The sequence below is a fragment of the Anneissia japonica genome, unplaced genomic scaffold, assembly GCF_011630105.1.
Source record: "Anneissia japonica isolate Jap-2015-1 unplaced genomic scaffold, ASM1163010v1 scaffold288069_len450862_cov184, whole genome shotgun sequence".
In the NCBI taxonomy this organism is placed as follows: Eukaryota; Metazoa; Echinodermata; class Crinoidea; order Comatulida; family Comatulidae; genus Anneissia; species Anneissia japonica.
This window is the reverse complement of record NW_022746790.1, coordinates 429770-443269: the sequence shown is the minus strand read 5'-3', so window position 1 is coordinate 443269 and position 13500 is coordinate 429770. Positions and strand designations below refer to the sequence as shown.

Genomic DNA, 13500 nt, shown 5'->3' with positions numbered 1-13500 from the left:
CAGTACAGAATAAATTTTGAATTCAGTTTGTTTGGCCTTTGACACCACTTACTACTAATATAAATGGTATCAGTACCTGGTAGGATAGCCTGCTCCTGCGCTAATTACCAGCAACACATGTGGATCCAACGATCAGGGAAATAATTGCACTTTATAACCTCAAGGATAAGGTGCATCATAAAAACTAATCAACTGATATGAATGAAAGTTTAACCAAGTTGCAAGGAAGATATTATTTGTTTATAATATTATTATATTATAAGTGTTGATGACCAAATTCGGGTGTGAATTTGAGGTCCAAGACCTAAACATCGCAGAAACAATAGATAATGAATATTTAAATTAGTGTAATTACAGTAAAGCTATACATCGTTTTTATACTAACGCCACCTTTTTTCAGAACTGATTGGGAATATTTTTTTTTAAATATTAAATATTTTTATATTAATATTTTTTTTTAAATACGCATTAAAATGCATCTTTACATTTAAACATGTGATGCTAAAAACCAAATCCTCATATTTCTATTTGCATAATATTTCCATTTCAACACCAATACATGACAGGTATTTTTTTGGTCAGCTATAAGAGTAAAATGTGCCAGTGTGTTAAGCCAGAAGATGTCAAGAATAGGCAGGTGTACAACTGACAACATCCCAGACCAGATATTTCACACTAACGGATTTAAATGAAACTTTCGGGAAAGTTAAAAGGAAGATATTACTTTTTGACGATCCAGGTTAGGGTGTAAATTTAAGGGTTATTTAATTGCTTACATCCCAGATATAAATGGATGAAAATGAAACTTTGCAGAATAGTTTTTCATGGTCAAATAAAGAATGATAACATTTTGTTAACTATCAGCAGTAGGGTATGGATATGAGGACCATCCAAAGGAAAACGTTCCAGACCAGATATTACAAAAACGGATCCACTGATTTGAACGAAACATATATGGGAAAGTTTAACCCAGTTAGAAGGAAGAAATTATTATGTGTTGGGCATGATCCAGTTTAGGGTGTAAATGTGAGGGTCATTTAAATTTATGATGTCTCGAACATAAATATCTCTCAAAAGTTGTTAATGGGTCTAAATGTATACTTTCTGTAATAGTTCGTCAAGGTCAATCCTTATTAGAAAACCACTTTATATAGTTTTGTTCATTGTTTTGTCATTACTGACATAAATGAAATAATATTATTATTTTGATCTCTCAAATTGTATTACCCTGTTAATTATATTAACTTAAATTAAAAACTTATTTCATGAAAAAATATTATTTTAATTTATTTTAAAATAATTTAATTAGGGTTTTTGTGTTGTAATATTAAAATTATAATGTTTATTTTTAGTTTTGAACCAGGTCAAATGTTATCCCACAAAGCATTTTACAACAGACATGAAATTCATAATAAGAACAAGTATTTTCACTCACCATTCAGCAGAATTAACGAGCATGAAACAAGAAAGCAACATTATAGCCATTGAGTTGAGCAGGATGAGTCCACTGGATTGCTGAGATCTTCAGAAGTGCATATTGCAATGTTCAGCCTTCTACACAATTTTTACTGAAATAAAATACATACATTCATCAAAAAACCAGAATTAGGAAAAGAAAAGCAACATTTATATTTACAAACATTAAATGTAAATTTTAATTCTAGAATAATACTTGTCCATTGCAAATAAAAACATTATTTTAATATTACTATTACTATCATCATTATTTAATTCCAACATAGGTCAAATAATAATAATAATAATAATGTAATTACTTTAAGAACAAGAATCATATAAATGTATTTTATATTAATATTCAGGCAAGATTGCCAATTTATTCCAGAAGACAAATCTGTGTTCAGACGTGCTTTCTATTGCTCTACCAAAACGCATCTAAAAACACTGTTTTAATAATAGTGCATCATTTGAACGCCGATATTCCGTTTTGGCCTTTGCTCCTCCCCTTTAACTGTGGCCGATTGGATGCACCGTAAAAGCGTCCAATTATTATTAATTATTATTATTATTATTATTATAGACAACTCTCTAAAATTAATCATAATACGCCTGACTGCGCACCCCTATACCCAAGTATGGTTTTGTTTACCTACTAGCGAACGTCTCTTTGTACGGGTGTCCCGAAAGCTCAGACAACAAAAGCTAAGATCTAAGACCACAAGATATCAGACCACTCGAAATATCAGACCCCGCAAATTAAGACCCTCAACTAAGTATGCCAGGATTTCCAGACAATAATACCTTTATTCGAAGGTAACATCAATATATAGAACTGACTAATCATGAAATAAACACCAGTATTATCGATACCAGTCATAATTATTTTGATAATATTATAACTCCATGTTACCAGCTAGGCCCCTATTTGCGACGTCTACTGGAGAATACAGTACAAACAAACCGTTGTTAGTGTACAGGCTACTCCACGGAATCGTACGGTTTCGATGCGGTTTCTAATGTACATCGTGTCAGAGCCATAGATAGAAAGAGTTGCGACACCATAGAGAAACAACTAGAGTGCTGACAAGATAGAAAGCAATACAGAGTTATGTATGTGTACCATCCAAGATGGCTGCCGTAGGAAAGCGCCCCCTTTAGGCTTAGTATACATATTATTACCATAAATAAGCCCTCTGACTGACTATTATTTGATTAATGATAATTAGTATTGATAACAATTTATTGAACTATCGTAGCCAAAAAGAGGCCGAATAGAGCATCTTATTCAAAAATTAAAAAAAAAATAAAATCGTGTACTACATTACACCCATACACCGCAACGCTCGAGTTTCAAACATACGGGTAACTAGCTGTACTGAACTTTCTGGGTAAATTGAGGACACCATTGAAAATGATAGTACTTAGGCGAAATTTGATTGGCTGAATCTATGGCAGCCGTCTTGGATGGTACACACACACAGCTCTGTGTATTTTGAACATCGAATTGCAGTTAGCGCTCTAGTATTCTTATTATATCTCTATGTGCGACACTGAGAATTTAGAAGCCATTTTGTGTCATACGCGATGCGCGTTCTGTGTCTATCGTCATGTGCGTTCCTGTGTATAATATTGTATAATACAGTTAGCGGCCTCTTGTATAGTTTCAGGCCTCGAATTTTACCGCAGCCACCGCGACCATTGCCGACGGTGCCCTCCCAGTTGGCCTTGGTGCCCCTGAAAATGAAGCACGACGACAGCCACTACTTGCCTGCCCTTTTGAAGCCTGGCCTCAGTGCCCCCACAATGCTTAATATAGATCGTTTGACACGTAAAATAAATCTAAGTAAGAACGTTTAAATCTCGAAAGAAAACACGAAAGCCAAAAACTCTAGCGGTTTGCAAAACATGGGCTCATTCGACTGGTTCATTTCGTTGGAACGAATTTTCGTTGAGTATTATTTTCATTCGACTGGTTATAAATTGACTTTGTTGACAACGAAAATTAACGTAAACCAGAGTGCGGTAATCAGCGTTAAGTTATCCACGTGACCAAAGAGAAACATGGCCGATTGGTGATTTTTTATTAACAACATTTGCGTTAATATAACTTAGATTAAACTTCATGAAATAAACATTATAATATTTACCCACATGGAGTCAAAAAAATATTGTAGGCAAACAAAACAAAGTTATATTACCATTGACAACTATGGCTTGGCTAGGCCTAGCTTGGCTAGCCTGGCTACGATGAATCAAGGCACTTGCGAGAAATTAGTACTGAAGCTAAATTTTGCCTTGGGTGCCCTTTTATACTTGAAATTTTGGCCTTGGTGCCTTTCCATTTGGCCTTGGTGCCTTTCAAAATCATGTCATACTGGAGGCCATTTGACCTTGCCCATAAAATCCCCAAATTCGAGGCCTGTAGTTTAATTCCATTTAATATTTTTAGCAGTCGAATTTCATGTAACTCTATTTATAGATTTTTTTTAATGATTTCACTACTTTATATCCAATTTCATATTATAAATACTGTAAGAATTTACTATTTTTGAGCAGTTCTTTAATCCTCGCCGATAGACCGAGAGAGCCCTTCGATGGCAAGCATTCTTCAAGAGGCAATCCTGCCATATAGACCCTTAAGTAGCTCCTGTTATTTTTGCAAATAAATGATATGCAAGACCAGCAAAAAGTAATTAAATATGTATATCAAAATGTAATTAAAATCCGTATATAGGGTATATAGATTGTTGCTCTTTAAATTAGAATATGAGCGAGCCCTATTCAAATCTTATGTTATTAATTTGATTATTATTATTTATAAATATTAAAATAGTATAGGTCAGTTGGCCGCAATATATAAATTGTGCTTTGCTGTAAATGTTATAAATTGTTAAGTGTTAAATGACATACTGGATCTGTGATATATTCAACTTGTGTAAATGTGTAACGTATATAATTGTATTAAAAATCTCTGTGTTAATATTGTATTATGGCTGTACAGTATGTTACTTTTATGAACACACTGCAAGAGCGTGTCTGCTGTTTTAAAAACGTTGTTTCCAAAATAAAGTTATAGTAATTATAAAATTGCTATGTCTTTTTTGGAGTGACATTCACACTATTTGTACTTAAGTACTGGTACGCATCCTAATGGTTAAATTGCCTATTTAACTCTCCGTTAGATTTATCTATAATATAGTATTTTTTTCATTTAATTTTTAGTTGTAACGTAATAGCTTGCCTATAATATACAAATATTGATTTGGCCTATAATGTATAATTACCATATAGGCCTAGGCCAGGAGATATAGATATATATATATATATATATATATATATATATATTATAAACAATTAAATCAAAAGAAAAGATTACAATTAATTAAAATATGTCGGGTTTTCAGTCTTCGTTAATTAAAATGTGAGCAATTAACGATAAATGAAAAAAATTCCAATTTATTCCAATAATTTACGCGAGCACGGAATTTACCCGAGCATACACGCATGCAAATATTTGATTATATATGAATTCTAATACGCTGTCCATACTAAGTGATGTTAATTATAAAATAATATAATTGTAAACCCAATTACGTGTGTGAAATTAATATGCAGTGTACGTAACTCATATACTTTGCATGTGTTCATTGGGAAGATCAAAATGGATGGTGTGTACCACATGACTTTCGCAAATCAAGGAGCGGAATGTCGCAACTCTTTATATATATGGCTCTGCATCGTGCGAATATCTGATACTGTGTTATGATTCTCGATCGTTCTCGATAATAATAATATTAATAATAATAATAATAATAATAATAAAAATAATAATAATGATAATAATGATAATGATGATAATAATAATAGGTCGATTTATAAGTTGCAAATAAACAAGGTCTCTAAGTGCTATATCCAAGTCCTCTGTTCCCACCGCCACGCCCACCTTAGCTCAACCATGGTTGGTGTAAAGTGGAAAATAATCGAGCTATCTTTCATTCCACTGCTGGATCGCCTCTGAACTCATGGGTACAATTTTTCCTCTCTTAACTCAAAATTTTCGGCTTGACTGAATAGGATGGGGGGGGGGGGGGGGGCCGAAAAATGACTGGGATTGTATCAAAAGCCACCCTAGGGCAGACAGTGCATTTACTGCTGTCATGCCAATTGACAAGAATGCAGTGTAATAGCCAATGATGCAGGTGTAGATGTTAACGGTATTCGACAGTTTGTTTTGTGCGCATGGGTACGGTAATTAAAAAAAAACACACTGACCTCCCTTTCATTTGTGATGCGGCGTCAAGTTTGCGGTAATTAAAATTAAATCTATTCTGGCGCTGAAACTTTAACGATTTTCTATAGATATTTTACAACTCATATATGAATTCTAATACGCTGTCCATACTAAGTGATGTTAATTATAAAATAATATAATTGTAAACCCAATTACGTGTGTGAAATTAATATGCAGTGTACGTAACTCATATACTTTGCATGTGTTCATTAGGAAGATCAAAATGGATGGTGTGTACCACATGACTTTCGCAAATCAAGGAGCGGAATGTCGCAACTCTTTATATATATGGCTCTGCATCGTGCGAATATCTGATACTGTGTTATGATTCCCGATCGTTCTCGATAATAATAATATTAATAATAATAATAATAATAATGATAATAATGATAATAATAATAGGTCGATTTATAAGTTGCAAATAAACAAGGTCTCTAAGTGCTATATCCAAGTCCTCTGTTCCCACCGCCACGCCCACCTTAGCTCAACCATGGTTGGTGTAAAGTGGAAAATAATCGAGCTATCTTTCATTCCACTGCTGGATCGCCTCTGAACTCATGGGTACAATTTTTCCTCTCTTAACTCAAAATTTTCGGCTTGACTGAATAGGGGGGGGGGGGGAAAATGGGCCCTCATGCCCCATCCCCCTTCGCTGGATCCGCCACTGGTCCTAGTTTCATGTTCTATGCTTTTAGTAATTTTATCTTTTTTATTATATAATATTTTGAAACCGCATATAAAACAAAAAAGAAGCAGTAAAAAAGATAAGGTGAATGTAAAAAGAACAAACAAACAAACAAACTATCCTAAAAATATAAAGAGTGAGAACAATTGAGAACCATAATATCGGATACAGTATTCGCACGATAGATGTGCATTAGAAACCGCTATCGAAAACGTACCGAAACCGTACCGTACGGTTTCGTGGAGTGCGAATAGCTGGTTTGTTTGTACTGTATTAGTTTTCTCCAGTAAACGTCGCAAATAGGGGCCTAGCTGGTATCGATGATACTTAATGGTGTTTATTTTATGATTAGTCGGTTCTTTATATTGACGTTAGCTTTCGAATAAAGGTATTGTCTTGAAATCCTGGCATACTTAGTTGATGGTCTTAATTTGTGGGGTCTGATATTTCGAGTGGGTCTGATATCTCGAGGTCTTAGGTCTTAGATTTCGTGGTCTGAGCTTTCGGGACACCCTTCTTTGTACGCCACATGTGTGTGCAAGAACTGACAGAAGTAAACTCAGGGAGGTCCCTGGTTAATGCTAAAAAAAATAGTCGTTTGCGTACTGGGACGTCGTTCATTAGGCCTAGTACCGTGCATAGATGAGATTATCGCAATATTCAGTGATTTTACGAATTGATGAACAAATCCGTCTTTTTATAGTTATTTCCGATGTACAGTAGTCGCATGCCACCATCAGTTTTAAGAAACCCATCCCAATGGCAAGAGATATGATATAAAAACATACAATTTCACGGATTTCCCGACAATATTTTCGAAAAACTCTTTCCATACTTTAAATTTCCCAAGCCTTCTCTTCTATATTATTACAAAATCAGCCTAATCGCGTCACAAATGAAGGCCCTGATAGAAATCGTGTCACAAGTGAAGGCAATGATAGAAAAAGAAATGACTTCAAAATTCACTCAAAATCATAGTACAAGAGCTCTCCCTCAGGGAGTGCGCTAAAAACTGTAAAATCAAGGTGAACCTTGTACATAGTAGCAAATATGGACATTAACACTACCTGGTCTACACTGAAATATTTATTGTGCATGATTATGATTAGATGGATTGTTTGTTAAGAAGGTAAGTGATATACTAAGTAATTATGTGTTTGTTTGATTGTAGACTTACTTTAAAATGTTCACTGGCCTATAATCCAAGCGGTAGAAGGTTACAACATTCTTGATTCGCTGTGGTGAAACGCACATGCACACCCTATCTAGAAGTTGCTCTTCGTGGTGTCATTTCAGCAGTTTCCTGATTTTTGTAGTTTCAAGTGTTTGACAATGAATATTCATTATCATAATACATCATTGTGATGAGACCATGGTCTGGTGACTTATGCAAATGAGTCAACTAGCAAACAGCCTGTAACACAAAAATGATATTAGATAACCAACAAATATTAAGACTTGCATTAATAAAAAAAATGGCAAAAGTAAATGTGTAATATTAATTTAAATTCTCCCTTAAATAACATTATTTCATAGGGTTTGTATATATATTCAACACCAACATCAGTTGAGTAAAACTTGACTATAACACATCCCAATTTAATTCTCTTCAACCGTCTCGTACAGCATTCTGATACCTCCATATATCAGATTGAAGTTTCATGATATTGGGAAAACATCATTTATAATGATATTGTATTGGACAAGTAAGAAAAAACTGTAAAATAGACATTTATTGTGCATTCATAATGGATGGTTATGATTAGATGGATTGTTTGTCAAGAAGTCTTCTGATAGCACAGAGGTATTATACCTCCATGCTATCAGATAGAAGTTTCATAATACTGGGTAAATATAATTTATGATAATGATGATGATTCGCGCTGAGCTGGAGACCTAGGCATTGCCTTTTTTTTTTCAAAATGTTTCCTAAAAACCTCAAAAATGAAGGGGGTGGGGGGTCCTTTTTTACTTCTAGAGGGCGGGAAATGAGCTTTCCCGACTTCTGAGGTGTCTTTTAATTACTTTTAAGTTCTTCTTAATTCAAGGTTTACATGATTCCATGAATCACTGAACCCCAAAGTGAAAGGCGGGATCAGGTTCTCCCCGGATGTTGATTTCTAAATGGAGGAAAATGAGCTTTCCTCACTTCTGAAGTGTCTTTTGATGACTTTTAAGCTCTTCAAAATTCAAGGATTTCCCCCTTAAGACAGTCAATTTTTTCTCATTCTTATTCAGTAAATATGCCTATTATGTGTGAACCAGTATATACATTGTATAGGCCTACGTATTCTTTTTTTCATGAATCGATGAACCCCCAAAATAAAAGGGTCCTCTCCCGAGAAAATTTTAATTCCTAGGAGGTGGAAAAGAAGCTTTCACGACTTCTAATTTTCTTATTGCAACAAAAAAAAAATTCAGCTCACGGGTCCTGAAAAGGTATGTATGTCTAGAATTCTTTTTTTTATTTTATTTATTTATTTATTTTTATCAGGACCCCTGACCCAGCCTCCCACCCGGATTCGCAAATGTGAATTGTGAGAAAATGTAACTCAGTCGGGAACTGAATCATAATAAACACTCTCTTTCCGCTCCCTCTCCTCCTTCTTTACTCTTTCTTTTCTTGCATTTCTTTCCGATCATACAAAAATCTCCATAGACATTACATACTTTCCTCCCAAAAGATTGTATTATATATAGAGCCGGCACTTGTTAGCCATTTTTTAAAGCCATAGTATGGTATTTTGCTTGATCTGTCCGTGTGTGATCGTGTGGATCGGATGCACAAATTATTTTTTTAAAATAAATATTTCTTTAAATAGATTTATTTCGGTTAAATTTATTTCAATATACTGGTTAGTATTTATTCCATCATTAATTTGAATATTGTTTGTTTGGTAAGCTTCCCATCATTCTGTTGTGTTGCCTACGAGGTCTTAGGCCTAGGACCATAGGATCTTCATAATAGGGATTGCAGTTTGAGGCCTATATCCTATTTCAGGTATTACTAAAAAAAAAAAAAAATCGAACCGAGCAACCAAATACAGTATCTCAATTTTTTTCCATTTAAGGGCAACACAAATATATTTTTTTCCCTATGTGATCGTCAGGACAAGGTTTGTAGGTGCATATGAATGCTATGGCAGGATATGCAAAGTAAGATTGGTGTTGGTACGTGCAAAGTGCTGACCCAGAGCCTCACTGCTGTTCTTGTTCTTGAATGGACATGCATGAAATTTTGTAAACATAAAATCGACTGAGGTGATTTCAAACAAACGTTCATTGCCCTTTTAAGTTTGTCCCCAGGGTTTCCCCTACACCTTAAAAACAAAACAGGCAGGTTCCACACTTTAAAAGCATCCAGCATCGCCAGTTTTGAACGGGCGTGCAGCAAATGTTGTACACATCAACTAGAGGTGATTTCCAACAAACATTCATTGCCCTTTTTTTAAGTTGGACCCTAGGGTTCCCCTACACCTACAAAACGAAACAGGAATTTCAAGCTTTAAAAGCGTCTACAGCCTCGCCAGTTTTGACAGGACGTGCATGAAATTTTGTACACATCAATTAGAGGTGATTTCCAACAAACGTTCATTGCCCTTATTTTAAGTTGGACCCTAGGATTCCCCTACACCTACAAAACGAAACAGGAATTTCAAACTTTAAAAGCGTCTACAGCCTCGCCAGTTTTGACAGGACGTCCATGAAATTTTGTACACATAGCTAGAGGTGATTTCGTTTTTGCTCTTTTCTTAAGTTGGACCCCAGGGTTTCCCTCCTATAAAACAAAGCAGGGTTTTCAAATTTTAAAAGCGTCCAGCGTCCCCAGTTTCTTCATTCTCCCTAAGTCAAATCAAGATATGCACGTTTCATTTCAGTAAGTTTCACAAACTGCCTTTATAAATTTGTATTAAATAACCAATTTTGTGTATACATATAGGATATATTTTATTACCAACTAAATAACGGAAATCACTATGTATGGTAGACTAATTTTGATGTATTTTAATCGTAGGTATATTTAATGTAAGTTATTTTAATAAGTAGTTTTTATATTTTAAGACGATTTTGTACTGTTTTATGGATGTTTTTGTACAGATCCTGATAAAAAGCGTAAGCAAGATAGCTTGATGACACGTTTTGTTCCATCCAAGCCTCCGTATTTCTTTCATCTATACATACCATGAGGTATGTATAGATACACAACAAATCTTTAGCTCTATTATGTTGTTATTGTTGTACTTGTTTACATTTTCACTCAGATATTCCGGTTTATATCGCCACTGCATTATAGCCCAATTTTCAGATTTGCTATGTTGTAAAATAGTGAATAAAAAGGACTCTCCACAAACCAATTTTAGAGCAGATACTCTGGTCTAAAAATGGATGCCTGAACAACAACACAACAATAGATTGCAATTAAATTTAACACCATGTAGGAAATTAATACTAATTAGAAAATCACTATAGTTTTGTTCATTGTTTTGTCTTATTACTGTAATGACAAAAATGAAATAATTTTATTATTTTGATCTCTGCAATTGTATTAGAATGTTAATTATATTAATTTTCAATTATAATTTTCAATTAAAACCTTATTTTATGAAAACTTTAAAAATTTATTTTAATTTATTTTAAAATAATCTAATTAGGGAATATGACAGTTTTTGTGTTGTAATATTGAAATTAAAGTGTTTATTCTTAGTTGCTGAACCAGGTCAAACGTTATCCCACAAAGCATTTTACAATGGACATGAAATTCATAATGACTCACCATTCAGCAAAAGTAACGAGCACATAACGAGAAAGCAACATTATAGCCACTGGTCCACTGGTTTGCAGAGATCTTCAGAAGTGCATTTTCCAATGGTTGAACTTTTACGAAATTTTTACTGAAATAAAATTCATACTTTCATAAAAATAAACTGAATTAGAAGGAATGAATGCAACATTGATATTTAAATGTTTTTACAAACATTAAATGTAGAATTCTAGAATAATAATTGTCTACAGCCAATAAAAACAATATTGTTTTACTATTATTATTATTATTATTATTACCACTTCTTAAATTTCAAGGACAAATAATGAAATTTATGTTAATCATTAATGTAATTGTGTTAAGAACAAGAATTATATAAATGTATTTTATATTAATAAATATTATACAAGCATAAAACATAATGCAAAATTCTAAATATTATAGCTTGTACATTATCTTGCATTTTAGATATACCCAGTGGTGGATCCAGGTGTATTCAAGGGGTTTGGACGAACCCCCCTCTGTGAAGAAACGTAACGAAATACAACTGGGTCCTGCCTTACAAAAGGCATGCTAACCTACCTGGGCATAGATTGGAAGATCAGACAATTACTAGGCTTAGCCAATCTAGTTTTCAATTAAATAAATTATACATGTTCTTGGTTAACCGTCGTAATAATTTATGTACGAAAGTGCATTCTTCAGGCCTATCTGTTCATCGATCCATGGAAGAAAGACTACATACCAACTACTCAATTTTGTTGGAATTTATAATAATATATTGCCTGTCTTTAATTTTTTTTCCTCTATGATAGAAATAAAGAATGAGATAAAATTACCTGACATTTTCTCAAGAGGGGGAAAACCATTAATTTTGAAGAAATTAAAGGTCATTAAAAGACTCCACAGAAGTCGGGAAAGCTCATTTCCGGCCATCTAGGAATCAACATTTTCCCGCAGAGGACCCCAGTACCCAAATTTCATTTTAGGTTTTTTTGGAAAACATTTTGAACCCCCCTATTTTAAATATTGGATCCACCCCTGGTACCCATCGTGTAATTAAAATATGCCTGTGTTCCCGACTGTGAAATAAGGCCGGCGTCACAGAATATATTGAACCTGGAAATTCGCCCACACTTTGTAAAATAAAGGCTTTTTTCTGTGAAGTTTTTGTTGAACATCAGGTATTGGCACAAGTGTATTATAGTGATCTTGCGCACCTACTTTCCTTTTGATTTTCTATGCATATTTGAGCTAGTTTTGATTTCATCTATGCAATTCCTATTATTGTAGTTAATATATAAACTTTTTGAACTTTGTAGTCACTCTACAGACTGGTTCATGCTAATGTGATCGTCAGGAAAGGTTTGTAGATGCATATGAATGCTATGGCAGGTGGATATGCAAATTGAGATTGTTTTTATGTAGGTATTTGTTGTTGTGCCTTTTACAATATTTACTCCTTGCATATAAACACATACACACACACACGTATATGTGTGTATTATATTAAAAAAATTAGTTTGCTGCGTATTACCGTAAACACAATATAAAACATTATTTATCTTTTTGAATGTATATATATATATATTTATATAAATATATATATAGGCCTATATATATATATATATATATATATATATATATATAATACATTTAACTATATATACATATACATAAATATAGAATACGTATAAGAATTGTTAATACATCGAAAAACGAGCTCAGTGCAGGAAGTATATAAGAATGTAAATATGTATATAATGTACATTGGATCGATGTAGTCGACGATGTTCCACGTATGTCTAGATAGTAATGTATAGATTAAAACTGCAGTTGTCGAGTCCACGCAAGGCGCTGACCCCAGAGCCTCACTGCTGTTCATGTTCTTGTTACCAGAATTTTAAAAGTGTCCAGCGTTGCCAGTTTTGAACGGACGTACAAAAAATTTTGTACACATAAACTAGGTTCCCCTTACACCTACAAACAAAACAGGTACATTACGCCATTACTAACAGAGCACATCCCACCGATGGCGCAGTCTGTTAAGGATGTCTTCTAATAAAGTTTAGTCCGAATGCCCGACGAGCTCTGTCAGATGGGTGGGGGGGCTTTAATTCCCTGCGGCAACGGGCCTTGCCCCCCCCCCCCCCCAGTGGCGGATCCAGAAATGTCCAAAAGGGGGGCCCGGAAGGGGGCCCGAAAGTTGGGCCAATTGAGACAACACTGTCGTAGGGGGTCCGGGGAATGCCCCGTGAAATTTTTGTGTTCTAGACGCCCGAACATAACATTTGAGGCATTCTG

The 13500-nt window shown here is 34.2% G+C and overlaps 1 long non-coding RNA gene across 1 annotated transcript in view; it reads right to left on the bottom strand.

Moving 5' to 3' along the window:
- Window positions 1–11323, bottom strand: part of LOC117120296 — a 15736-nt gene extending 4413 nt beyond the window's left edge. Inside the window, exons 1-3 of the long non-coding RNA XR_004447319.1 lie at window positions 11209–11323; window positions 7612–7848; window positions 1436–1568 (exon numbers count right to left, since the gene is read on the bottom strand). This is a non-coding gene — a long non-coding RNA (uncharacterized LOC117120296). The remainder of the gene's footprint in view (window positions 1–1435; window positions 1569–7611; window positions 7849–11208) is intronic.
- Window positions 11324–13500: the final 2177 nt, after the last annotated feature.